General features: G+C 45.7%; 2 long non-coding RNA genes across 5 annotated transcripts; both read right to left on the reverse strand.

The window, feature by feature from the left end:
* Positions 1 to 884: 884 nt before the first annotated feature.
* LOC136509054 (uncharacterized) lies at positions 885 to 7848 on the reverse strand. Of its 3 annotated transcripts, XR_010772205.1 has the most exons (5): positions 7513 to 7848; positions 7354 to 7415; positions 6532 to 6675; positions 2226 to 2275; positions 885 to 1149 (listed from the first exon to the last, which is right to left on the reverse strand). It is a non-coding gene; the product is annotated as an uncharacterized lncRNA (long non-coding RNA). The 3 variants fall into 3 exon arrangements; XR_010772206.1 differs by lacking the exon at positions 7354 to 7415; XR_010772207.1 differs by lacking the exons at positions 7354 to 7415; positions 7513 to 7848 and adding an exon at positions 7052 to 7093.
* A 3922-nt stretch (positions 7849 to 11770) lies between these two features.
* On the reverse strand, positions 11771 to 14736 carry LOC136508381 (uncharacterized). 2 transcript variants are annotated; one of them, XR_010771945.1, is made up of 3 exons: positions 13979 to 14729; positions 13099 to 13160; positions 11771 to 12964 (listed from the first exon to the last, which is right to left on the reverse strand). It is a non-coding gene; the product is annotated as an uncharacterized lncRNA (long non-coding RNA). The 2 variants fall into 2 exon arrangements; XR_010771944.1 differs by having other exon boundaries at positions 11771 to 13160; positions 13979 to 14736.
* Positions 14737 to 26564: the final 11828 nt, after the last annotated feature.

Below are 26564 nucleotides of genomic sequence, written 5' to 3' on the forward strand. Positions count from 1 at the left end.
CAGACTTCCCGGTACGTATGAAGTTTGCACATTTTGTATATCACGAATATTTCATAACTCGTTTCTTTTTCCACTGAAGTGCTTTAGACAGGAACCCGGGAATAATCTATGTGGCTACTACATCTGTGAGAACATGCACAGTTTTGTGTCACACAAGGCCAGGTTGACGGAGCATGAAAAAAAAAGTACGTAAAATAAAACTATTAATAGTTAATTGTTTTCTAGCTCCTTATATTTAATTGTTCGTGTAACATTATTCACATATTTCCAAATTACAGATGCATAATATTCAACATAGCATCTTGGAGAAGGAAAAAATATGGGCAATATGTGAAGGTCTCGTAGGATTCCTGGTGGACGAGGTGATAAATCCACAAGAAGAATTTCATTACGATGGATGAAATTAAGACGCACCGAGCAACACCTCGACGGGAATACACTACTACAGAAGTTAACTGTAGAGGCGGCTCTAGAGCCTCTGTAGGGACGGCTTGTGCCAGCCGCCCTTCCCAGGGTATTCCTACACAGGGTGCCTCTGTCGGGGCGGTTTCTTGACCGCCCCTGCAGTGCCCTCTGTAGGGGCGGCTGGTGTTTTCAGCTGCCCCTACAGTGCCTTCTGTAGGGGTGGCTGGTAATATCAGCCGCCCCTGTAGTGGACTTCTGTAAGGGCGGCTGTATCACCAGCCGCCCTGTTGTGTGTATTTGTAAGGGCGGTTCAATCAAGAACCGCCCCTACAGTGGATTTTCTAACAAAAAAAAATGAATAATTCAAATTCAAATCTGACCATATATATATATATATATATATATATATATATATATATATATATATTATAATTTAAATTCGAATCTGACCGCCACAAATATAAATGTTTGTGCTTGATCTGTACATATTAGCTAGCTGGTCCCGGCATTGGGAATTCGACAACATGACATCCTCCTATACTATGTGGTCACATATTACACAAGTCTATCTCCTAGCTATATTGAGTCCAGAGGAGCATAATACTAACTACACAAAAGAGGTTAACTGTACGCTTTGCCTTTTCATTCCAGATTAATGTTGCTGCCATTGCCTTAGTTGCCAACTTGCCGATCTCTATTATGAGAACCAAAAGCTTCATTTTCAGCATGGGATGACTCAGTAACCTACAAGGATGATTCAACTTCAGTTAATTGTAAAAATTATCATGCAATACATGTTGGTCAGTTACTGATTTTTGGGCTAAATACCAAAATTTCTGAGCCACATATGCACAATTAAATGGCCAGTCCTAAATCATAACTATTTGGAAAAAAAAAACACGAGCTTCAAAGCTATGCATATGCATCTTAGCACTAGAGAAAATGCATGGTAAGGTACTGCACCTGCTCACTTTGTTGTGCATTAATATTTGTTGCTTTCTGAACTCAATAAGAGATATTAATTGAATTTGCCGAGTTCTAGAACCACTTCAGCTGATTGTAAAAATTATCATGCAATACATGTTTGCTGCAAAACTATTCCATTGATAAATGCTTAAATTATTTTCTAAGTGGCCCGGCGAAGAGTAGAAAGTTTTTAATTAACTGTAAACAGCCCAAAAGGAATATATACACTTATTACTGGTTAGGAAATGCATCTACTATTCTCGCTATTTCTTCAGCAGATAATCCATACTGTGAAACAAAAAGCATTTTTCTAGGAAATATTAGGGGATGTCAATATGTTCAATGAACCATCTCAGCACTACAACTAAAATTTCTAAACCAAACACTTCTTCAGTGGCAATATTTCTAGCAATCAGAGTTTTCGGCCCATTCCTTTTGGTCTTCAGCACAACTACATAATTTGATATTCATGGTCTTCTAGCAATTTTCAATTGAACCAATGCTTTATAGCATGTGTAGAACCTAACTAGCCAATAATTTGCATATCATCCAGAAGGAGCAAAACTGATTTGAGGTTGGGAGAGCGGATCAAAGAGGGAGGCTGGGACAGAACCATTGTACTATATTACAGTAAATATTAAACCACCATTCCGTGGAACAGAAGAATTGTACTGTATTACAGTAACTACTATGCATAAGAATTCTTGTCTTAATTTATATGTGAGGAAAACCCATGAAATACACAAAGGAATTAGTAGTGCTACTACACCATGCTGCCTAAATTCATCATACACAAGGCATAACAAACCGTGCTAAATTTCACATCATAGTACAGAGCAGCATGACTGAGATACCTGCAAACTAGAAACTGCCATTTCTTCCGCTTGAGGTTATCAGGATATTTCTGTGCAAATTATAAGTAAAGCAACAATGCATTAGAAACAAGAAAGCCACCCGTTCTGATGGCAATAATACTAGACTTACATTATAAGCATGTACTGACCCAAAATAATTAAAGCTGCAAGGTTAAAAATCAGTTCACGAACTGAATCCATGCAAGTTTAACAATCAGTGCAACTCTAACTAGGAATACTAGTCTATTAGCTAATAGCAATGCAACTGTAATCATACATTAAAGAGCTGCTCAATATACAAAAAGACCAAGCATAACTAAAGTAACTTGGGCATTTTGTTGTCAACCAAAGTGCAAAATCAGAGTTGCCAAGTAACACAAAGTTCTTGACTAATGATAATATGTCATTACTCCATTAAATACCTTAATCCACTAGGTGCAGCAAGGCTTTTTGCTCCCGGTTGGGAAACCCCTTTAGTCCCGGTTTCCCAACCGGGAGCACCAATCCAGGACTAAAGGTACCCTCAAAGCTAGGAGGTGTGTCATGATATCAAAGGAGGGAACATCAACTCAAAGCTGACAAGACATTGAACCACATTATTCTGTAGTTTTGCTAGATCTGTTGGATCAATTGCCTTCTGAGAAATTGCATTGAGGAATGCACATAGCTTCACGGTGGCTAGACGTACATTTGGCGGTAGAATTCCTTTTAATGCAACCGGAAGCAATTGAGTCATGAGCACGTGGCAGTCATGGGACTTTAAGTGTCCAAATTTCTTCTCTGGCACATTTATTATACCCTTTATATTCGAGGAGAATCCAGACGGTACCTTAATGCTATCTAGGCATTCAAACAAGATGTCCTTCTCTTCTTTGCTAAGAGTGTAGCTGGCAGGACTTAAGTACTGGCGCCCATCATCTGTCTTCTCTGGATGCAGGTTGTCTCGTTATTTCAAACACCACAGGTCTTGTCGTGCTTCAATTGTGTCCTTAGGCTTCCCATACACGCCCATGAAGCCTAGCAGGTTCACACAAAGATTCTTCGTCAGGTGCATCACATCGATCGCGCTGTGGACCTCTAGGACTTGCTAATAGGGTAGCTCCCAAAATATGGACTTCTTCTTCCACATGGGTTCATGACCGTTGGCGTCCTTTGAAACAGGTTGGCTGCCAGGTCCCTTTCCAAATATTACTTTCACATCATTGACCATATCGAGGACATCCTCACCAGTTCGGTTGCGAGGCTTGGTCTGGTGGTCTGCCTTACCTTTAAAATGCTTGCCTTTCTTTCTTACGGGGTGATTTGTAGGAAGAAATCGTCGATGCCCAAGGTACACGACCTTGCGACACTTTTTCAAGAATATACCTTTCATGTCACTGAAACAGTGCGTGCATGCATTATATCCCTTGTTTGATTGTCCTGAAAGATTACTTAGAGCTGGTCAATCATTGATTGTTATGAACAACAATGCTCGCAGGTCAAAGTGCTCCTGCTTGTGCTCATCCCACACGTGTACACCTGACTTGTTCCACAAAAGTAGAAGTTCTTCAACTAGTGGCCTTAGGTACACATCGATGTCGTTGCCAGGTTGCTTTGGGCCTTGGATGAGCACCGGCATCATAATAAACTTACGCTTCATGCATAACTAGGGAGGAAGGTTGTAGATACATAGAGTAACAGGCCAAGTGCTGTGACTACTGCTCTGCTCCCCGAAAGGATTCATACCATCCGTATTTAAAGCAAACCTTAAGTTTCTTACGTCACTTGCAAACTCGGGGAATTCTCTATCGATTGCTCTCCACTGGGACCCATCAGCAGGGTGTCTCAACATATTGTCTACCTTACGGTCTTCTTTGTGCCATCGCAACAACTTTGCATGGTCTCTATTTCTAAAAAGATGTTTCAAGCGTGGTATTATAGGAGCAAACCATATAACCTTGGCAGGGATTTTCTTCTTAGGACGTTCGCCCTCAACATCACTAGGGTCATCTCGCCTGATCTTATACCGCGACGCGTGACATACAGGGCATGCATCCAACTTCTCATACTTCGTGCCATGGTAGAGGATGCAGTCATTAGGACATGCATGTATCTTCTGGATTTGTAATCCTAAAGGGTAGACTACCTGTTTTGCTTCGTACGTAGTGCTGGGCAATTCATTATCCTTTGGAAGCATCTTCTTTTAGATTTTTAGTAACTCCGTGAATCCCTTGTCAGATACACCATTCTTTGCCTTCCATTACAGCAATTCCAATGTGGTACCTAACTTTTTCTGCCCCGCATCACAAGTTGGGTATAGCAATTTCTTGTGATCCTCTAGCATGCGGTCAAACTTGATCTTCTTCTTTTCACTTTCGCATTCTCTTTGTGCGTCACGAATGGCCTGACCAAGATCATCAGCGGGCTCCTCCTCTGCCCCTACCTCTTCTTTAGCGGGCTTCTCCTCTGCCCCCACCTCTTCTTCAGCGGGTTTCTCCTTTGCCCCCGCCTCTTCTTCAGCTTCCCCCATTGCAGTATCATTGAAGGCACCATATTCAGCAAAAATGGCATCATCGCTCCATTGTTCTTCTTCACCTTCTTCCATTACAACTCCAGTTTCTCCGTGCTTCGTCCAACAAATATAGTTTGGCATGAAACCCGATTTGAACAAGTGTGAATGAAGAGTGTTTGAGTTAGCATATTCCATCGTATTCTTACATACGGCACATGGGCTGCACATGAAACCATCGCGTTTGTTTGCCTCGGCCGCATGTAACAAAGAATGCACGCCGTCCATGAACTCTTGGGAGCGACGATCAGCATTGTACATCCAATGCCAACTCATCTGCATTACATGACATAAATACCGTATTAAAACCTAGAACATAATTAGTTAATTATACAACATGCATACCACCATAAAAGCTATAAATTTAAGAAAGCATCGCTACAATGTAGACAATCCCAACTACCACTAAAAACACTAAAGCTAAAATGCACTTCAACAGCACTAAGGATTTCGCGACCAATCCCAACTAAAACAGACAGATCTCCCGTTTGTTCAACATCTTTGGACTTCTTTGGCTGGATCACTGCCTCATTAGCCGCCATATTTGCCTATTGTGCAAGATATTTTTACACGAGTTCAACATACTCTTCCTCCTAGTAGAAGCCTGAACATCCAGTGCCATCCCACTGAAATTAAAACAGAAAATTAGAACTTAATCACAACCATCATGAAAATAGGTATAAACTAACCATAGTCATTAAATACGATAAAATAACTCACATTGCGATCCGGACACTTGTACAAAATGTGACCCTTGTTGGGACCCTCCTTCTTCACTTGGTACTCCATCACAATCTTCGTCTCATCACAACACTTGCCACATGCAATGAGTGGGAGACCCGGCCTAAGTCGCTTTGGAAACCCATGAGAGGCCGAGGACCCGGAAGCAGTTGCCAGCTACTCTCTATACTCATTTTTTAATACACTATAAATTTCTCATTTTATAAACAAATAAAATTAAAAAAAACTCTAAAATTCTCTATATCTCTAAACAATGAAGTGTGCTATGCATGCTACAAATGAATGGTGAATACTAGTTTTTAATAGCTACTTTAACCTTCCTTCATGTAAATATGCAAGCTTGAAGTGATTTTGAGCTCAAATTGCTTACAAATGAAAAAAACCACAATAAAGAACCATATATATATATATATATAGTGAACAAAATGAGATAAGACAATGGTGAAACATGAGAGTATGAAGTTGGTAACCTTTAGAACCGAAGAATCGATGGAGGAATCGAAGAAATCGACGGAGGAATCAAAGAATAGATGGAGAAAGAGCAAGAACGCTGCTTAAATTTGAACTGAAGCTCTCGGGCGGGCTCAGGGATGAAGAAGATGGCCAGCAGGATTTATAGGGGGGACCTTTAGTCCCGATTGGTGGATCCAACTGGAACTAAAGGTCACTTTCTAGTCCCGGGCCACGCCACTAGCCGGGACAAGAGCTTTACTCCCGGTTGGAGCCACCAACCGGGAGTAAAGGTCGACCTTTAGTCCCGGTTGGTGGCTCCAACCGGGACTAAAGGTCCCCTACCACAACGGCCTGGCGCAGGAGCCGTTGGGTAGGGACCTTTAGTCCCAGTTGGAGCCACCAACCGGGACTAAAGGTCTCTCTAGTCTCGGGCGCAATATTTCCCGAGACTAGCCTGGTTTGGCTCTTGGATCAAAGGTTTGTTCTCTACTAGTGATCTAAGACGGCATAAAACCATCAACACAAGAGCTAATTACAGGAAATGAGGAAAATGTATTTTTATACCTAGTACTTGAAGCCTCAAGCTTGCTTGCTTCTTCCCTGGAAGTCAGAACATCAACACCTGCTGCTCGGCCACTAGCAGACTCGCTCTTGCCACTAGCAGCTCCACTCGCATGGTAACGCTCAGCACAGGAACACGGCCGCTGCCTGTAGTGTCACATCTTTTAGAACAAGGGATAAATTATTCTCACTTAGAACATCAGCACGATCACTATCACTATATATATTGGTCGAGGTCCAGTTAGCCTTGTCATATGCGTCCTGCTTCTATGATATATTTGTCATATACAAATTTAAGAAGCTAACCTAAGCATCACAAGATGGACCAGCAAATACATAAATATGCATAAATCTGTAGCATTATATTACTAGGTATGGATACACTTACAGTAGCATATGTATTGAGTATACAAATATTTAGTTTGGGCTGGAACTTTCATGTGAGTATTTAAAAAATAAAATATATGATGAATCTCATAAATTGGAGTTCATTATAAAAACACACTAATGTTCTAGTTCTTACAATGGATCATGGTACCACAAATTTAGAGGTAATCAACTTCTGTATGATCAGGTATTCATGTTCAGGTAGGGTGAAACCTACAAGTTCAGAGTTCATACAAAAGCGAAATAAGTCAGTTCAGTAAAACCCTTTGTATGTGACTATCGTTTTTCTTTTAATCTTACACAAAACTGCATCAAGGTGACTAAAATATTTAGCAGTGGCACACTATCTCTATTTCAACAAATAGATATTTACATGAGTATTCAATTCTAAAGAATCAATTAAAGGCAAAGCAAGAGACTCAATTCTACAGATCATACATCCAAGATGCAGACAGGACTGAACCTAGGCCTTCTTAGTGGAATACCATCGAACAATTACACTGCATCCGAAAGCAAAACATGAATAGTTTAAAGAAAATTACTTTCTGCAATTGCTATCCTGCTCGGATTGGATGAAATGCTAGATCCAAAAAATACCTCGATTCGACACGGGATGGATCCTCCACGGGGTGGGGAACGACCGTCGACGTTGCCGGTGGAAAGGGGCGTCCGCGGAATCTGCCTACTCTGACCCACCCTGAGGAAGAAGACTGACAGCACGGTCTCGGATCCGACAGCCCTGGCCCAGACCCCGCTGTGGAGGAGTCGTAGGTGGTGGTGAGGACCATGGCCTGTTGGGGCGGCACCAAGTAGGTACGGTGCGTGGGGGCGCCGTCGACGCTGGATGAATCTAGGTTGGGGAGGGCAAACTGGGCTCGGAGATGCTCTCGCGAATAGACGGGGTGTCGACGGGCGAGGCGCGAGCGGAGGAGCTGGCCGCGGCAGGCGCGACGGAGATGGAGGAGCTGGCCGCGACACGGAGGGAGGAGGGCGGCTGCGCCGGGCGGGGCGCAGGGCGGAGGAGGCGACCGCAGCGGATGGAGGGGCGGGCGAAGACTGGGTGGCGAGGTGGCCTGCAACGGGCGTGGGAGGCAGCGGCGTTGGGGAGATTTTGTTAGAATCTCCGAGAGTTTTGCATATTTTGTTGCCAAAACTTTATTCACATGTAAATAATAAATAATACAATACAAAATTTTATAATTATTTTTTTATAGATATATTTACATATACAATAACTAAAACAACTACAACAGTTTAAAATTGCAAAATTGAACCTTTAAAAATGAAAAAAAAAATTAAATTTTAAAAAATTAAAATCAAAACTACTAAAATAATTTTGAGACACCAAATGATCTCAAATGAAAATTTGATAAACATCAAAGTTGTAGAGGTCATGAAGATCTACAACTTTTATATTGGTCATCTTGTCATTTGACAAAATTTCAACCTTTCAAATTTGAAATTTTAAAAAATGACAAGTTTGAACCAAAATTTGAGACCCAAAATGATTTCAACATAAAAAGTGATGAATACCAAAGTTCTTCAACTCATTAATATCTACAACTTTTATTTTAGTCATCTTGTCATTTGACAAAATTTGAACCTTTCAAATTTGAAATTTTGAAAAAATGACAAGTTCGAACCAAAATTTGAGACCTAAATTGATTTCAACGTAAAAAGTGATGAATACCAAAGTTGTTCCACTCATGAATATCTGCAACTTTTATTTTGGTTATTTCTTCATTTGACAACTTCTTAGCACACATTGTTCACTAATCTTACACATGTCTCATATAGTTTATAAAACCTTATGAGAGATGTGTCACATTTGTGAACAATTTCGTTACCACTTTGTCATATGAAGAAATGACAAATACAAAAGTTATATATCTTGATGAGTTATTCAACTTTGATATTTATCACTTTTTCAGCTGAAATCATTTGGGGTACCAAAATCTTGTCTGAAGTTGCATTTTTTTAAATTCAAAATTTAAATTGCTCAAACTTTTCATATGTATATTTTAACAAAACCAACAAAATAAATTGATAGAGAATGATTTCAGAAAATTTTAGAAAAAAAATCGTCAGATTTAGAGTTAGTATGAGAAAAAAAACTAGTTACAAAGTTGACCCACAGATTAAAAAAAGAAATCATACTGTTTACTATAATCATGTAAGGATCATCTAGAACAGTGTGATTTCTCTTTTTAATCTGTAGGTAAACTTTGTAACTAGTTGTTCTCCCTCATACTAACTCTAAATGTGATGGTTTTTTTTCTAAAAATTTATAAAATCATGCTTCAAGCATTTAAGTTTGTTCAAACTTGGATGTGACAATGTTTTACACATTTTAAAATTTGAAATTTGAAAATTTAACAAGTTCAAACTAAATTTTCAAACCCTAAATGATTTCAGATGTAAAAGTGATGAATACAAAAGTTATTCAACTCATCAAGATCTACAACTTTAATTTTGGTTATCTTGTCATTTGACTAAATTTGAATCTTTCAAATTTGAAATTTTAAAAAATGATAAGTTCGAACCAAAATTTGAGACCCAAAATAATTTCAACATAAAAAGTGATGAATACCAAAGTTGTTCAACTCATTAATATCTATAACTTTTATTTTAGTCATCTTGTCATTTGACAAAATTTGAACCTTTCAAATTTAAAATTTTAAAAAATGACAAGTTCGAACCAAAATTTGAGACCCAAATTGATTTCAACATAAAAAGTGATGAATACCAAAGTTGTTCAACTCATAAATATCTGCAACTTTTATTTTGATCATTTGTTCATTTGATAAATTCTTAACACACATTGTTCACTAATCTTACACATGTCTTATATAGTTTATAAAACCTCACGAGAGATATGTCACATTTGTGAACAATGTCAGTTTCACTTTGTCATATGAAGAAATGACCAATACAAAAGTTGTAGATCTTGAAAGGTTATTCAACTTTGGTATTTATCACTTTTTCAGCTGAAATCATTTGGGGTATCAAAATCTTGTCTAAAGTTGCATTTTTTTGAAATTCAAAATTTAAATTGCTCGAACTTTTCATATGTATATATTAACAAAACCAACAAAATAAATTGATAGAGAATGATTTTAGAAAATTTTAGAAAAAAAATCATCAGATTTAGAGTTAGTATGAGGAAGAAAAACTAGTTACAAAGTTGACCCACAGATTAAAAAAAGAAATCACACTGTTCACTATGATTATGTAAGGATCATCTAGAACAGTGTGATTTCTCTTTTTAATCTGTGGGTAAACTTTGTAACTAGTTGTTCTCCCTCATACTAACTCCAAATATGATGGTTTTTTTTTCCTAAAAATTTCTAAAATCATGCTTTAGCATTTAAGTTTGATCAAACTTGGATGTGACAATGTTTTACACATTTTAAAATTTGAAATTTGATAAGTTCAAACCAAATTTTCAAACCCTAAATGATTTCAGATGTAAAAGTGATGAATACAAAAGTTGTTCAACTCATCAAGATCTACAACTTTTATTTTGGTTATCTTGTCATTTGACTAAATTTGAACCTTTCAAATTTTGGCTGCTATTTATTCGTGCGCCATTAGTAGGGGCGGCTGGTGATTCAGCCGCCCCTACAGTTCGAACAGCAGGGGCGGCTGGTGGCAGCCGCCCCTACAAATGGGCACTGCAAGGGCGGCTGGTGATTGAGCCGCCCCTATAGATCAGCCCCAACTGTAGGGGCGGCTCAGATTACCAGCCGCCCCTACAGTGCCATCTGTAGGGGTGGCTGGGCTGATGGGGCCCGAGGACGCCCACTGTACGGGCGCCCCCAACCCTAGCCGCCCCTACAGTAAAAATGTCCTGTTCCTAGTGTTAGAATCAGGCGTAGTGATATCCTAGGAATTGTATAAATACTAAAAGTTGTATATATACTAAAAATTGTACATATAGTAATTAATTGTATATATACTAAGAATTGTACATATAGTAATTGTATAAATACTAGTTTGATTCGTTTAAATACTAGTTTGATTTCATTATAAAAAAAACTCTCAACTACTAAAGGTTAACTAAAGGGGTACGTGATGCATGAAATTACAGGCGCCATGCAGGTGCCTGCATGGCGCGCGCCTGAATTTTTACGGATGCACTTACCAACCGGGACTAAAGGATGTCTTTAATCCCGGTTGAGTGACCCGAGACTAAAGACCCCCCCCCCCCCCCCCCCCCCCTTGTCTCGATTGCTTTATCCTAGATGGTTTTTCAGGAGATTTGCACCCTACCAACCAGGACTAAAAGTGAGTTCTCCACCAGTGAGAACAACTCAGCAATTCCCCCCTCTCTTCTCCCAGTAACTGAAGGCCACATCAGAGACACCATCCTTCTCCTGTTTCCATGTCACATGTACCCGAAGCTTCCCGCCATTTTGCCATTCAAATTCAGCCTCACAGCCATCCACCAAGATTAGGATTAGTTTGGAAAAGTTTTAATAGGATTTAAATTCGAATTTGGTTCGATGTGGATTCGAATTGTGTTCGAGGAGAGTTTAGGAAATGTTCAAATTTCGGAGATTGTCAGATGAGGGTTTAGAATTGAAATTCGAATATAATTCTGTTTTAATTGTAGGAACATTATTTGGGAAGGAAGATTATTGTGTTTAGAATATTACTAGTAAATATGCCTGTGCGTTGCTCTGTGCATATGCCACTTCCAATTATTGTAGATTGTGCTCTGTTGCCTCTTGTCATGCACGATCGTCGTCCCTGGCTGGCTAGCCAGCCTCCCTCACCTTGCTTTGCGACGGAGGGAAAGTTGGAGACAATTACATGTCACACTTGCATCAACTTGAATTGCTTGTTGCAACGATTTAATTTGCAACCATCTCCTTGATCATAATGTATACGAAGGGACAATAGTCAAATACTTTACTTGCCTTACTTTTTTTTTACCTGCCAACTTTACTTGCCTTCTAGCATCATCATCATCATCATCATCAGGCTTAGGTTGCCGGCGTGTACGTAGTACATGGGCCTCGCAGACACGGATAGACAGAGCAGGCCAAGGCTTCTCTTTTCTTCTCTTCTCGGATGGCCCAACGGGAAGCCTAGCCATTTCCGGTGCTCACCAAGAAACATTCCGGTATACAACATTTTTTAACCCATTTCGGCTCAACGGAAATGGGTTATATATGTAATGTTTATTCCGGGCAGAAGGAGCCGAAGCCCCTCCTCTTTATTTGTTCGATTTGTCTCTTCCGTCTCCTCTTTGCTTATTTGTTCTTCACGTGCAGTACATTAACTCATTCCTCTTTGCTTCTCCTCCAGGCACATGCAAAAAGAGATGGAGGGCCCACATGTAATTGATACATGACCAAAATATTATGGGAAGACCCATTTACCAACATGTCAGGGGCGGATCGGACTGATGAGGCCCACACATCGGTGAAATATAAAAAGGACGGACCGGCAACATTGCTTGCTTTAGAAATACTAGCAAACATGCCCGTGCGTTGCTACGGATCTACAGGTGAAGATCTTGAACATTACATGTATTATCTATAAATAATATCCAGACTCTGTCTCAACGCATGAACTTTTTACATGCATTGATTCTTGGCCTACTATGTCTGTATGGCAAATTTTTTTCTACAACAGTGCTCGTGGAGATGCTGCAGTCACAATAAAAAGTACTGTCATAACTTGTCTTTTCAGGCTTAACTGATGCACTTGTCAACGGAGGTGGAATCATCAGGTTTGGTTTCAGGTTTATGATTTTTTTAAATAAAAGGGTTATGTAAAATGACATCAAGAATATAGCAAAGACATTACCTTACTGTTCCACCTTGTTTTGTGTATGAGCACTCAGATCTTATCAAAGGTGAAATAAAGCTTATGGCTGACATCATGTGAGTGGGAGCTAGTTCAGAAATTTTAGGCAGGTTCAGTAAGTGCAAAACTAACATAGCAAGGGGCACCGAACTTCTCAACAGTCCCAAGGCATATCCCAGGCAAGCATATAGTATATAAGGAATTAAGGATTAACCATGAGCTGCCGAGCTTCCTGGAAACACCCCGTAGTGGCATACAGAGATTAAAAAGTGATCAGATAACATTTCGAATTTTTGCAAGCTTTGGGAATTACAGATTCATTGCTTAATAATTAGATCTAATACAGAATGCAATGATTTACATTACCTTGGTTCTACGATTTCCATGTTCTTAATATCTTGTGACAGTTGACATTCAGAGAATCAACACTGTAAAATAAAAATGAAATTTTTTTCAAGTAGTCATGAAGGAAGTAAAGCTATGGACATACTATTATGTAAAATGTTTTACAGCAATAAACTCATTATATATGCTCTCGAACTATCTACCAAGTTTCAGATCAGTATTGTCCGGGTGCTTTAATTTTAGGTTGCAACCTCAAAACCTACTATTTTATTGATTCATATGTTCTATGTCGTAGCATTTAAATTTCACATAGCCATTCATGCATGGATACATGCAGAAAGTTTGTTCTTGATGCCTGTTTGAGCACACGTCTGTGGCCCAAAACATTAGAAGAGCAGTATTTCCAGTTCAGAAACTAAGAGAGCTATTTGATTTCTCTAATAGTTGTTATGAAATTTTAAGCCCATATTCTACATGAGATTAAGACAACATTGTTATATGGTTGCTTTGTATCCGGCGAGACTAAGGATAAGTATAATTAATTATGTTTATTAACAGCAAGTAGTTATCTCCGACTTGTACAGGCAGCCATATGCTTTTCCTATTTAGAGAGACATGTTTCCTTCAGCTGAGTCGCCATGGAACCCAGTTGAATGTTACCATTTGATACAAATTTGAGCAATCATCGTTTCAACAAACTGAGTACCACAAAAGAAGCACAATTCCTTGAGAAATAATTAATATAAATGGTAATTTATACAGCACAGAAGAATAGTTCTAGACTTCTAGTCATTTCTCAGTGAGTAATGCTAGTAATTGCTGTTTTGGTTATGTTCAGCTGCTGGTAGGAAATTGGTGGATATTGAATTCAAATGAATATATATTGTGGATAGATTAATACCTGCGCGGGGTCATAATCATGTACAATATTACAGGCTCTTGCTTCCGTTCTTGTTATTAGGCATTTCTACAAACAACTTGTGTGCAGTAGAGACAGCTCGTCAGAGGGATCAGCGGCCATATGCACGGACAGAAAGGAGAGCTGCAGAGGCTGCTACGGCCGTCGGCGGCGAGAGCGCGTCTGTGGTTGAGACGCTGCGCGACCGCGTTGCCGCTGGCCCCGCCCGCCCCGTGCTCCAGGCACTGTGGCCGCCAAGCGGGCCCACCGCCTCCAGTGGCGGGGTACACCGTCCGGGGACCTCGCCCCCACTGGACGCAGGTCCCAGCCGCACCGCTCGGGACATCACCCCTGCCGGACTGGGGAGCTCGCCCCCACCGGCCCGGGCACCGGCCGCACAGCCAGGGGACTCCCTCCCTCGAATCCCTCGTCCAATCGCCGCCGGCTGCTGCTCGACGCCGCCTCTGCCTCGCCTCCCTGCTGGCGCCCCGCCTCCAGCGCCTCCTTCGCCGAGGTGAGGAGGGGAGAGGACCTCCCTTCACACTCTCTCTCCTCCCCCTCTCCACGGCCGCGACGGGGGCAGGGGCACGGGGGACGGCGGCGGCAGCAGAGGCAACGCGCCCAGTGTAGGAGGAAGGTGCGGCGCGGGGAGCAGAGGGGATCGGCCGGCCTCCCCGTTGAGGCTCGGGGCAGGGTCCGGGGGCGTGGATGAGGGAGCGCAGGCAGCGGACGGGAGGGAAAGAGACGGAGGAAAGGAGAAGCTTTTTCCCCTTTAACCCCTCCCTTACCTGCTTTGTCAATCCGAGCCCCCCTCTATTCAGCATTTTGACTGTGGGTTGATTTCACGAAAGGTCAGGGTTTTTTTTTTTTGGAAAATGAGGACGGCGGACGAAAATTAATAGGGCATAACGCGTGAAGGATTCGCTACTCGCTTTAATATCTTCTGCAACTAAACAGAACAAAAGTAAACTATTTTTTCGCACGGTTTTTTTTGGTCGCTCCTCCTTGTTAGTTTCGTGCGACGATAGTAGCTCCGTCGGTCCGCCCCTCCCCTGCAATCCACGCCTCCCGTCCGCGCGCGAAAGCCGCAATCACCGCCCCCTGCGACCCGCTGGATCTCATGGGCCGCCGCGGCGCGTGCATCCCCATCCCCGCACACTGCACCACTATCGCCCTCGCTCCTGCACCCGCCGCCCGCAACCCCGCCGGAGCACCGCGACACCTCGCCCACCGGCCGCCGCAACGCCAGTCGCCGAGTCACCTCCGCCCGCATCACCAGCAGCTCCCGACGCGCGCACCACCGCAACAGCATCGGTGCCGCCGTGGGTGCCGGCGCGCGCAAGCCCTCCAGCGTGACAGATCTAGGTACTGTCGTCTCCGCATCCTCAGGTCGCCCGCAGGTCCTAGCGCCGCACCCCAAACGCTGGCGCGCGCGGATCCATGTACTGCCGTGTCTCCCTTCCTTGCGCCTCCATGTCCGCGTCCTTAGGTCGACCTGACCCTACTTCCCCGCCATCGCAGCATGCCAAGGGATGATGCTCGCCCTCATCCATGTACCTGCTTGTGGGGGTATTAACCCCTATACCCTGACGGCTAAGCTTGGGCCGGCCCGGATCGATGGGTCCGGTCCACCCGAAAGACGACGTGCGGCCCAGCCAATCTGATCGGAGTCCCGCACAAGGAGTCAAGGCGGATTTGGCGATCAAGCAGGATCCTGGTCGATTAGAATAGGAATCCTTATCCGGCCACATATGGCAATTGTAACTGACTATGATTGGTTTTCAGATCTGTAACCCTGCCCCCCCCCCCGAACTATATAAGGCGGGCAGGGGATCCCTCTAAAAAATATCTCTCATTGACATACAGCAATATAAATCAGACGCAGGACGTAGGTGTTACGCCTTCTTGGCGGCCAAACCTGGATAAAACCTCGTGTCTGTCTTACGTCACCGTCTTGTTTGTGGCTTACGCATCTGTCTGCCGACAATCTACTATCTTGAGCATACCCCTAGGTAGACTGCCAACCATATTTCGTCGATAGTGGCACACTAGGTAGGGTGTGTGCGTACTGCTCTCCAAGCAAACAAGATGGTCATCGTCTCCGCCTCCATGGCAACGCCGAACGACCTCAAGTTCACCGTCGGCCAGATCACCTGGACCATCGGCTTCGACGACTTCATCGCCATGACCACGGAGGAGGCATGGATTCAGTCTGCGCCGACCACTGCTTCACCTACATCGGCTATGGCTCCGACCACGACGGGTACAACTCCGACCACGATGGATCTGGCTTCGACCACGGTACGTCTGGCTCCGACCACGATGGATCTAGCTCCGACCATGGTACATCTAGCTCCGACCATGCCTGCATCATCTTCAGCCACGCCGACGACTCATCGTCCACTTCCCCACTACAAAGGGAAGCAGATCGACAACACCGACCTGCTCAACTCCATCGATCGGATCGGTACCAAACTCGTTGAAACCCTAGCTCTGGTAAGTACGATTCAAAGTCAACCTAACGAGCAGGTAACCGCTCTCCACAACAGATCTACCCGACCAGCTCAGACCAGTCGTCCTACATGACTTGGTATAGATCTCGTGGTCATATCTACTCCTGAAGGGCGCTCCGCTCGTCGCCGGCCAGCCTCCGCGATGGGTCTCCAGCTCTTTGAGTACGAAGCCTCGACGGAGAACCACCAGGTCCAGCCTTACGGCCTACGAAACGCTGCCTCTAGCTACGCGTATAACCTACAACGCCGCTTGGATCTGTGTTTTATGCACCGACCTCGGCCGAAGCCGCGCGACTTCGTCAACATGATCCAGACTGAAGATTATCAAGAAGGATCCATCCACACAGTCCAAGAGGGTGACTCTAGCTCCTCGTCTAGCATCGCATCTAAAGCATCTGTACACACCGAGCTTCAGCATCACGAAGACGACGGCACCAAGTACGATCTGGATATGCTAGACCACGCCCCGGGGTTTTCACAATTCCCGTCTTTCCTGCCAAGACGAGGGGATTTGATCCATGTTGTTAACAATGACGAACCGCCGGTGGTTGGCGAAACAGAACAAGAAAGGACCGCGCGCGAAGCACGCAATATTGATCGGTTCAATCGCCGACAAATCGAAGCCAAAGCAGACCAGGAGGCGCGACGCATAAGGGTCCAGCCACATGACCTCAACGATGCTTTCAACAGGGTGGGGGACAAACAGGTCTTCAAGACTCCAAGTGCCAACGTAGCCGTCGCCATGGCAATAATGCAACGGCTACCCAACACCCTAGAAAACCCAAGCGGTTCGCGATGAAATACAAGCCTATCTGATGGCTAACATGGCCTAGACCGCAGAGATTGTAAATCAAGTCCAGGCTCCATCTGTCTCAATCGAGTCAAGCCACAGCCGCCAGCTTCCAAGTCGCTCACAGCCACTCAACCCATGTGGCTCGCGCAACAACGACCCATCAGACAACTGTCAAGGCGGAAACGGTGGCCATGACGGTGGTCAGGATGACAACCGCCGTCAGGAGGGCAACCGTCGCGACATGTCCGGGACTAATAATCACCGAGACAACCACGACAATCGCCGCAATAACCGCGGTCAGCAGGGCTAATCTAGATGGCAATCGAGATCGCCGCGATGGCAATAACGATCTCCGCCATTACCTCGGTGGACGCGATCTACGCGCTCGCATCAACCAGAGAGCCGACGATCGAGCATCCCACAAAAGCTATCACCGTATGGAGTATGACACTGCCCACGGTCTAGCTGGGTTTGAAGCAGTTTACTCCACACCTTCACCAAGTCATATGGCCCAAGAATTTCAAGCTCGAGAAACTTCAGAAGTACGACGGTAAAGAAAACCCCGAATTATGGGTCATGCTCTACGAAACCGCGTGCAGATCAGCCATGGCTGACGAGCACGTCATGTCTAACTACTTCCCAGTCGCTGTTGGCCATGTATGTCACCAATGGCTGGTTAGCTTGCCGGCGAACTACTTTGATTCTTGGCAGGAGCTTAAGCAAGCCTTCATTGATAATTTCATCGCTACTTGTGAACAACCGGGCAACAAGTATGATCTGCAACGGATCCGAGATTGGAAAGATGAGCCACTGCACGAGTACGTTCGGCGTTTCTCAGAGATGCGCATCAAGGTCCCATCAATCTCTGACAACGAGGCAATCGAGGCTTTCATCACTGGCCTTCGCTTCCACGACGCCCTAAGAGACAAGCTCCTCCGGAAGAGACCTGAATCGGTCACAGCGCTCCTATCCACCGCTAAGAAATATGCGGACGCCGACGATGCCAAGAAGATAATTATTGAAGAAGCAGCAAGGGTTCCACGCTCCGACCACCCCTCACACTGCGACTGACTACCACGGCAACCATGGTTGGAACGATAGTTTTGACCGCCGCAACCAGTGCAATGACTTCCCGCGACCACCACGACCAACGTAATCAGCGACGTAACCTGCCATGACGATTATAGGAGCAAGCGTGCTCGGGAAGACGATGGCGAGGTCAATACCGTTAAAAAGGGTGGTGGACGTCGCAACTACGAAGACTGACTACGCCAAAGCATTGAAGGGGCCATGCCAGCTCCATCCTAAGTCAAACCATACCATGGAAAATTGCCGCATTCTCAAGTCTATCTATACACGTCAATAGGCTCTGGATATATCCAACAAGCCTAACGATGCAGCGGAACAGCGCAACGAGGATAACGACTGACGACGATGCTAGACCCTCGTCACAAGTACGTCAAGCCAACCGATCGCGTGCACACCATCATCGGAGGCAAAGTGTCCATCGAGACCAAGCGGGAACGTAAGCTGCTCGCCCGTGCTTGCTTGAACGTGGCCAACGCCGATAACCTCCTCGCCGATCCTCGGCTCCCTCCGTGGTCTCACCGCTGAAATCTCTTTCAGCAGGAAGGACCAATGGGCCGCAATACCAGAGCCAGGACGTTTTCCCCTGGTCCTCGATCCTTGTATCAACAAGGTCCAGTTCGATAGAGTACTGATCGACGGCAGCAGCTCCATTGATATACTATTCAAGAACAGTCTGCCCACCCTGAAGATAGCTCAGGCGGATCTTAAGCCATACGAGGCACAATTCTGGGGTGTTCTCCTTGGATAGAGCTCTACACCTCTCGGGCAGATCACGCTACCTAGTGCAGTTTGGGACCCCGGACCACTTCCGCACCTGACTACGTCAACTTTGTGGTCGCTGACTTCGACGGCACCTATCATGCTATTCTTGGTCGACCGTCGCTCACCAAGTTCATGGCCATACCTCATTATAGGTATCTGGTGCTCAAGATGCCTACCGAGAAAGGAGTCCTAACCCTCCGAGGTAACATGTACGCCGCTTACACCTGCGAAGACGACAGTTTCAAAATAGCAGAGGCCCATGACCTCTCTATTCGCATGGCCGAGACCATGCTTGACGCTAAGAAGACCTTAGCCGACCACTTGGAGATCCTAGAGCTTGAGGCTCCACGCAAGAACATCAAGTCAAAGGAGCACAAGGTGATCCAGCTGGTCGACGGCGACCCCTAGCAAAATAGCCCTTATCAGGGCCAACCTGGATCCCAAATAGGAAGACTGCGCTCGTCGGGTTCTTGAGGAGCAACTGTGGATGTGTTCGCATGGAAACCTGCCGACATGCCCGGTGTACCTCAGAACTTGATCGAGCACTCCTTGAATGTCAACAGCAAGGCCAAACCGATCAAGCAGAAGCTACGACAGTTCACTCGTGACAAAAAGGAGGCGATTAGGGTAGAAGTTACACGGCTTTTGGCAGCTGGATTTATCAAAGAAGTGTATCATATAGAGTGGTTAGCCAACCCGGTTCTTGTACGCAAAAAGAATAATGAATGGAGAATGTGCGTTGATTACACTGATCTCAACAAACACTGCCCTAAGGACCCCTTCAGCTTACCTCGCATAGACTGAGGTCAGTAGATTCAACCGCTAGTTGCGAGCTCCTTTCCTTTCTCGATTGCTACTCTGGTTATTACCAGATCGCTCTCAAAAAGGACTGACCAGATCAAGACGTCTTTCATCACGCCTTTCGGTGCCTACTGCTACACGACTATGTCGTTCGGGCTCAAGAACGCTGGGGCTACATACCAACACTGCCATTTCAGGCCTGCCTCGCAGATGAGATAAAAGACGACCTTGTAGAGGCCTATGTGGATGATGTAGTTGCCAAAACCAAGGAAGCACATACCCTTGTTGACAACCTAAAACACACCTTTGTAGACCTCAATACATTCCTAATGGAAGTTAAACCCAAAGAAGTGTGTCTTTGGTATTCCTTCTGGTATATTGCTAGGCAACATCGTCAGCTACGATGGCATACGCCCTAATCTAGAGAAAGTCAAAGCTGTCTTAGACATGAAGCCCCCAAAAAAGGTAAAGGATGTCCAGAAGCTTACCGGATGCATGGCTGCTCTCAGCCGTTTCATATCAAGATTAGGAGAAAAAGGGCTACCATTCTTCAAACTACTCAAAGCATCTGAGAAGTTTGAGTGGTCGGAGGAAGCAGACGCTGCCTTCACGCAGCTAAAACAATACCTTACATCACCTCCGGTCCTCACTGCTCCCAGAGAAGACGAAACTCTCCTACTTTACATTGCGGCAACCAATCGGGTGGTCTCCACTACCATGGTGGTCGAGCGCGACTGAGCCGAGCCACTGCCTATAAGGTACAGCGGCCAATTTATTTCATCAGTGAGGTACTCAACGAATCCAAGACTAGGTACCCATAGATTCAAAAACTACTCTATGCAATACTGATAACATCCTGAAAGTTGAGACATTACTTCGATGGATATCGTGTGGTGGTCATGACCGAGTACCCTTTGGGGACATCATTCACAATAAGGATGCGAACGGGCGCATCGTCAAATGGGCAATGGAGCTATGCCCCTTCTCCTTGGAATTTGCAAGTCGTACTACAATCAAGTCTCAGGCACTCGTCGATTTCATCGTCGAGTGGACAGACTTAAGCATGGCTGCCTCTCTAGGATCCGATGAATATTGGACGATGTACTTCGATGGCTCTCTCAACATTGACTGGTGTGGGAGCAGGAGTTCTTTTCGTGTCACCATCCAAGGAGTAGCTTCGGTACGTCCTCAGGATTTATTTCCCGGCATCTAATAACGCCACCGAATATGAAGCATGCCTGCATGGTTTACGCATTGCGGTTGAGCTTGGTGTTAAATGTCTCTATGTCTACTGGAGACTCAGCTCTGGTCATCAACCAACTCAATAAGGACTGGGACACGACCAGCGAAAAGATGGACGCATACTGCAAATCGATAAGAAAGCTAGGAAGGCAGGTTCTATGGCATCGAGTACATACACGTGGTCCGGGACAAGAACCAAGCAGCGGATGCTGCTATCAAAGTTAGGATCATCCCTGAGCCAAAATCCCACATGGCATATTCGTCCAAGACCTACTCACGCCTTCCATCAAAGAGGAAGTTTCCACGGCAGTCAAGCCTCCAGACCAGCAATTGGTGGCTATGGTTTCCGGCGCCGAGCACCATCGGGCCGCCTCCTGACCACTCATGAGCCCGACTAGAGAGTACCTTTCATCAAGTACTTAACAGATGGCAGCGGTTATACTGATCGGAGAGAAAATGAGCGCCTGATGCGTCGTAGTAAGCAGTATCTGCTCGTCGATGGCAAGTTATGGCGCAAAAACACAAAGGAGGAAATCTTGATGAAGTGTATAACCCAGGAGGAAGGCGAACATCTCCTGGACCAAATCCACTCTGGCTCCTGCAGCAACCACATGCCTCAAGAACACTGGTCAGGTAAGGCTTTCCGAGCAGGGTTCTATTGGCCGTCAGCAGTAGTCCGACACTAGAGAAGCTAGGTCTACCACTATGAGGGTTGTCAGTTCTTCAGCCAAGAGAATCCACGTACCAGCACATGAGATCCAGACTGATTCCAGCCTCTTGGCCCTTTGCATGCTGGGGACTAGGATATGATTAGGCCTTTTAAACCGGCTCCTGAGAAATTTACATGCGTCTTCGTGCTGATCGACAAATTTTCTAAGTGGATAGAATACATGCCTTTGGTACAGGCATCCTCAGAGAAGGCTGTCACGTTCCTCAACCAGGTCATCCACCGTTTCGGCATACCCAACAGCATCATCACCGATCTGGGAACTCAGTTCACCGGAAACGCTTTTTGGGACTTCTACGATGAAAGGAGCATAGTAGTAAAATACGTCTCGGTGGCTCACCCTAGAGCTAATGGACAAGTCGAGCGGGCAAATGGTATGATCCTGGACACATTGAAGAAGAGGATGTACAGAGAAAACGACAAAGCTCCTGGACGATGGCTCAAAGAGTTACTAGCCGTGGTCTGGGGCCTCAGAACTCAGCCCAGTCGAAACACCGGCGTCTCACCATACTTTATGGTTTACGGCGCTAAGGCTATCCTCCCACCAGATATAGCTTTCAGATCAGCACGGGTAGAGAACTTCGATGAAGGCAAGGTCAATGAAGTATGGGAGCTAGAAGTGAACAGCGTAGAAGAGAAAAGGCTCGATTCTTGTGTACATACGGCCAAGTACCTTGCTGTTTTGCGTAGGTATTACAACAAGAACGTTAAAGAGCGTTTCTTCGTGATCGGGGACCTGGTCCTAAAGTAGAAAATGAACCAGGCTGGCGTCCATAAACTCGCAACCCCATGGGAGGGACCCTTCATGATCAAGGAAGTCACATGACCAACGTCTTACAGGTTAGCTCACCTAGACGGTACAGACATACCAAACTCAGTGGCACATCGACAAGCTTAGACATTTCTATGCTTAACTACTGAGATATGTACTCCTCTTGTACTTTTCGATTTACTTCAATAAAGCAATTATGATTCCTCCGACCACTCTAATGTGTCACTTTGAATTTTATGGTTATTCTAACTTGGCTAGTAAAAGCCGACCACCACTCCTTCTATGGTTTTCGGAGCAGGCCCTATCTCCAGTTCTTCCCAACACGTGCATGGGATCCGCTCTCTATGTTATGGGTGATCGGCAGGTCCCCCTTGGTTTGACTTGTCCGCGTCTACGTGTGCATAGGTCACTGTACCTCACACTCTGACCACATGCCAAGCTAGGGCCACACAAACTTTTTAGGATGATGTGTCGAGCAAAATGGTACAACTAAATAGAACGCTAACATGTTCTCACTTAGTTACACCAACATAAAGTTTCAAGCTTAAATACGTTTCATACAAAGCAAACAAGCTTATAATGATATACAGTTACGTTATTACAAGCTTGCCTGAAGAGGCTCAAGTTTACAATAACACAACTATGTCCTCCTTCTATAGCTCTAAGCCTATTACATTGGCTGGTCGGGGCGCGTGGCACTTACTGCTCGCCGATTCCGACATCCTACTCAAGTCTCAGGGACTCTTGTGCTAGTCGAGCTAAAGGGGATGGCCCCACCGATGCCTGGCTGGTCGAGACCGCAGGCTTCGTTGGTTGGTTTGCAACTGATGGCATTTCCAGCTAACCTGTCAATGGCGTACCCTGTACAGGTGTTGTCCCACCTCCACACAGGTTAATGTCGCCAATTATCTTTGACGACAAGTCTAGCTGGGCCATCCGAAGCTCCTCTGCCTTGTCTGGGTCTACCTCCTTCAGGGTACCCAGCCTCCAGGCGCTTGAGATCGATCAGGGGGTAGTGAGCACGTACCATGCTTAGTACATGGGCACCTGTGTACTCACCCGCCTCATTCACGAACTCTTGAAACCATCCCCACGCTTGTCTGCATCTCTCGACCAGTTTGAGCTGGGGCATCTTTGGCTCTTCCTCTATGAGCGCCGGGTCGATAAGGTCGAGGATGGGGACAATGCCAGTTGCCACTTCTTGGCACCGGTTCTTCCACGTGTCCCACTCCTCGGTGGCCTCGAGGCATCGTGCTTTCCAGCCGTCATGCTCTTTGATCACGGCCTCCAAATGCCTCTTGGCATTGACTTTTAAAACTAAACACCATATAAGACATCAAAATGTTATGGCACGACAAGACAAGGCGGGCAATAGAATGAGAAAGGTGGTCTGGAATACTTACTTTTTAGTTCCTCCTTCATTTTGGTGGTGTGGTCCTAGAGTTGAGACTGGCTGCGCTCCAGTTTCTCGTTGTCTTCCTTCAGACGACCACACTCTGAGGTCACGCGGCTATTCCCCTCTTGGAGGCGGGTTACTTCAGCTTCTAAGCCTGCATTACAGCTGTCACTACCAATAACACAACAATACGTGTTACACACTTGCTGTGATAAAGTGACAACTTACTTATTCTTTCCCGCTCTTTGTTATTAAGCTGGCCGACTAGGTTCTGGTTTTGTGCCTCTAGCTCTACCCTCTTCTGGTCGGCGGCTTCAAATTGGCAGCGCAAGTGTTCCACCTCGGCCACTAGTTTTTTATTATTCGCCATGATCCCCTCAATCTGGTCGAAGCACCTCTTTCGGTACTTCGTGGTCTTCATCAAGTCCTATACATAAATAAGCTAAGTCAGACAGATCGACTACATAACAGGGTCAAGTGGTCAAGCCAAACATACCTGGACTTCTGTCACCAGACGCTTTGCCGCCCGTTCGACTCTTAGGGTCTCTTCGACCTCTGGGATTTCTTCGTGCATAACCCATTCGTCGTTCCGCTAGTGCGACACATATACATGTTGTCGCTTATCCTAGGGACGGCCCAGGACCTCTTCTACTTTGTCCTCTTCAGCCTCCTGTTCGAGGGGCGGCGCTGGTCTAGAGTCTGCAGTCTCCGCGACCACCATGGCTTTTCCATGAGCCGTTGCATCTGCAAGAGTGCTCTGTGCCACTTCTGGCTGCTGCTCCTCGGCTTGATCCGGCTCCCTTGGCGCCAAGGTATCTACCTCAGTAGGGTTTGTGCTCGGAGCACTTGTATTCTGCTCGGCTGTCTTCTCGACCAGCCGCTCGGGGACTAATGTCTAGTCGTCCTGCCTGCTGAGGCCTCGGCGGAGTTCCTTCTATAGGCTCCTCCACGGCTGGCTGCTAGGCAGTTTTTCCAGCCATTGCTGGCGAAGTTGTGCCGCACCCAGCTAGCTGGTCGGGGTTCTCGGTGGACGCCGACCTAATATATCAGAGAAAAGTTCAGAAGATAATAGTATTCAATATAAATTACAAGCTTACATCAAAGTTATAGATACTTATAGCCTCGAAGCGTGGAATGATGTGGTAAAGGAGCGTCTCCTCGACCGCCCCTACTCTGCGTGCTCGGCAGGTTCCACCAGAACTCTTTCCACCACCGGTACAGGTGTCGGGGTTTGATGCTCGACATTTCCTTTGTTTGTCCTCTGTGTTGTAGTGGTCGGTGATGCGATCACTGCTGGCACAGAGGAGCCACCCTGCTCCGTCGACCCCATTTGTCTCCTCCTCTTTCGGGGGACGAGCCAGAAGATGTCCGCATCCTCTGCTTCGTCGTCCGAAAGGGGGAAGATGGCTTGGCATCGTTTGTTGGCAGCCGGACGCTTGCCAGTGGCTCTGGTCGATGCATCCTCCACAGCCTCGAGTGCCGCCCAGTGGACGTTGTCGGTCCTGGCACTGGTCTGGGCAGTTGGGCCAGCAACTTGTGGCCAATCCACACCGGGGGGCGGAGACACGAACACTGTTGCTCGGTCATGACCATTACTCTGAGACACATAACGGAGACAACAGTCAATTTCTTGTTACAACATGATTCTACAGTTAAAAGGAAGGATCATTTACCTTTGGGGGAGGTCGGGCCAGCTTGAAGGCGTGCTCGATGTCGTTCAACCTGACATAATTGGGATCGGTCAGGTTGAATAGCTCCCTAATCCTAGCCTTGATTTCTATCTTATCGAGCACCTCTTTCCTGGTCCTTGTTGGATCTACGCTTCCCTGGTACTCGAAGCTAGGATGTACCCTCTTCTGGCAGGGCTAGATCCTTCGGCTAATGAAGTTCCCGACCACACTTGGGCCATCTAGCCTTCCCCACGGGATCATCCCGAGCAGTTCGACGATCTGCTCCAAGTTCTCGGGCTTCTCCGACCAGCTGTTCTTCTTCTCCAGAATCAGCCCCACGTCGCACAGGGTGATGGTGTTCGACTCTTCATGGATGTAGAATCACTTCTTGTACCACTCGTCCAGTGAGGTGTTCCAGGGGCAGTGCAAGTATTGGGCTTTCATATCGTCGCGTAGATTCAGGTAGACGCCTCCGGCTATCTTCGAGCCACCGCTCCCTTTCTTCCGAAGACAGAACAGGTGGCGAAAGAGGTCGAAATGGGGCTGGAAGCCACCATAAGCCTCGCAGAGATGGATGAAGGTGGAGACAAGAAGAATCGAGTTGGGATGCAGATTGCAAATCCCAATCTTGTAATACAAGAAGAGACCCTGAAGGAAAGGTTGCACTGGAACCCCAAAACCCTGTTTGAAGAAATCCTCGAACACCACAATCTCACCTGGTTGTGGATCGGGGAAGCTTTCTCCTTCCGGCGCACGCCATCCCAGCGAGTGCCTTGTTGTGGAGCACTCCCATGGCTGACGAGGTCTTCGATGGTCTACTCATT

The sequence above is a fragment of the Miscanthus floridulus genome, chromosome 15 (assembly GCF_019320115.1).
Source record: "Miscanthus floridulus cultivar M001 chromosome 15, ASM1932011v1, whole genome shotgun sequence".
Lineage (NCBI taxonomy): Eukaryota > Viridiplantae > Streptophyta > Magnoliopsida > Poales > Poaceae > Miscanthus > Miscanthus floridulus.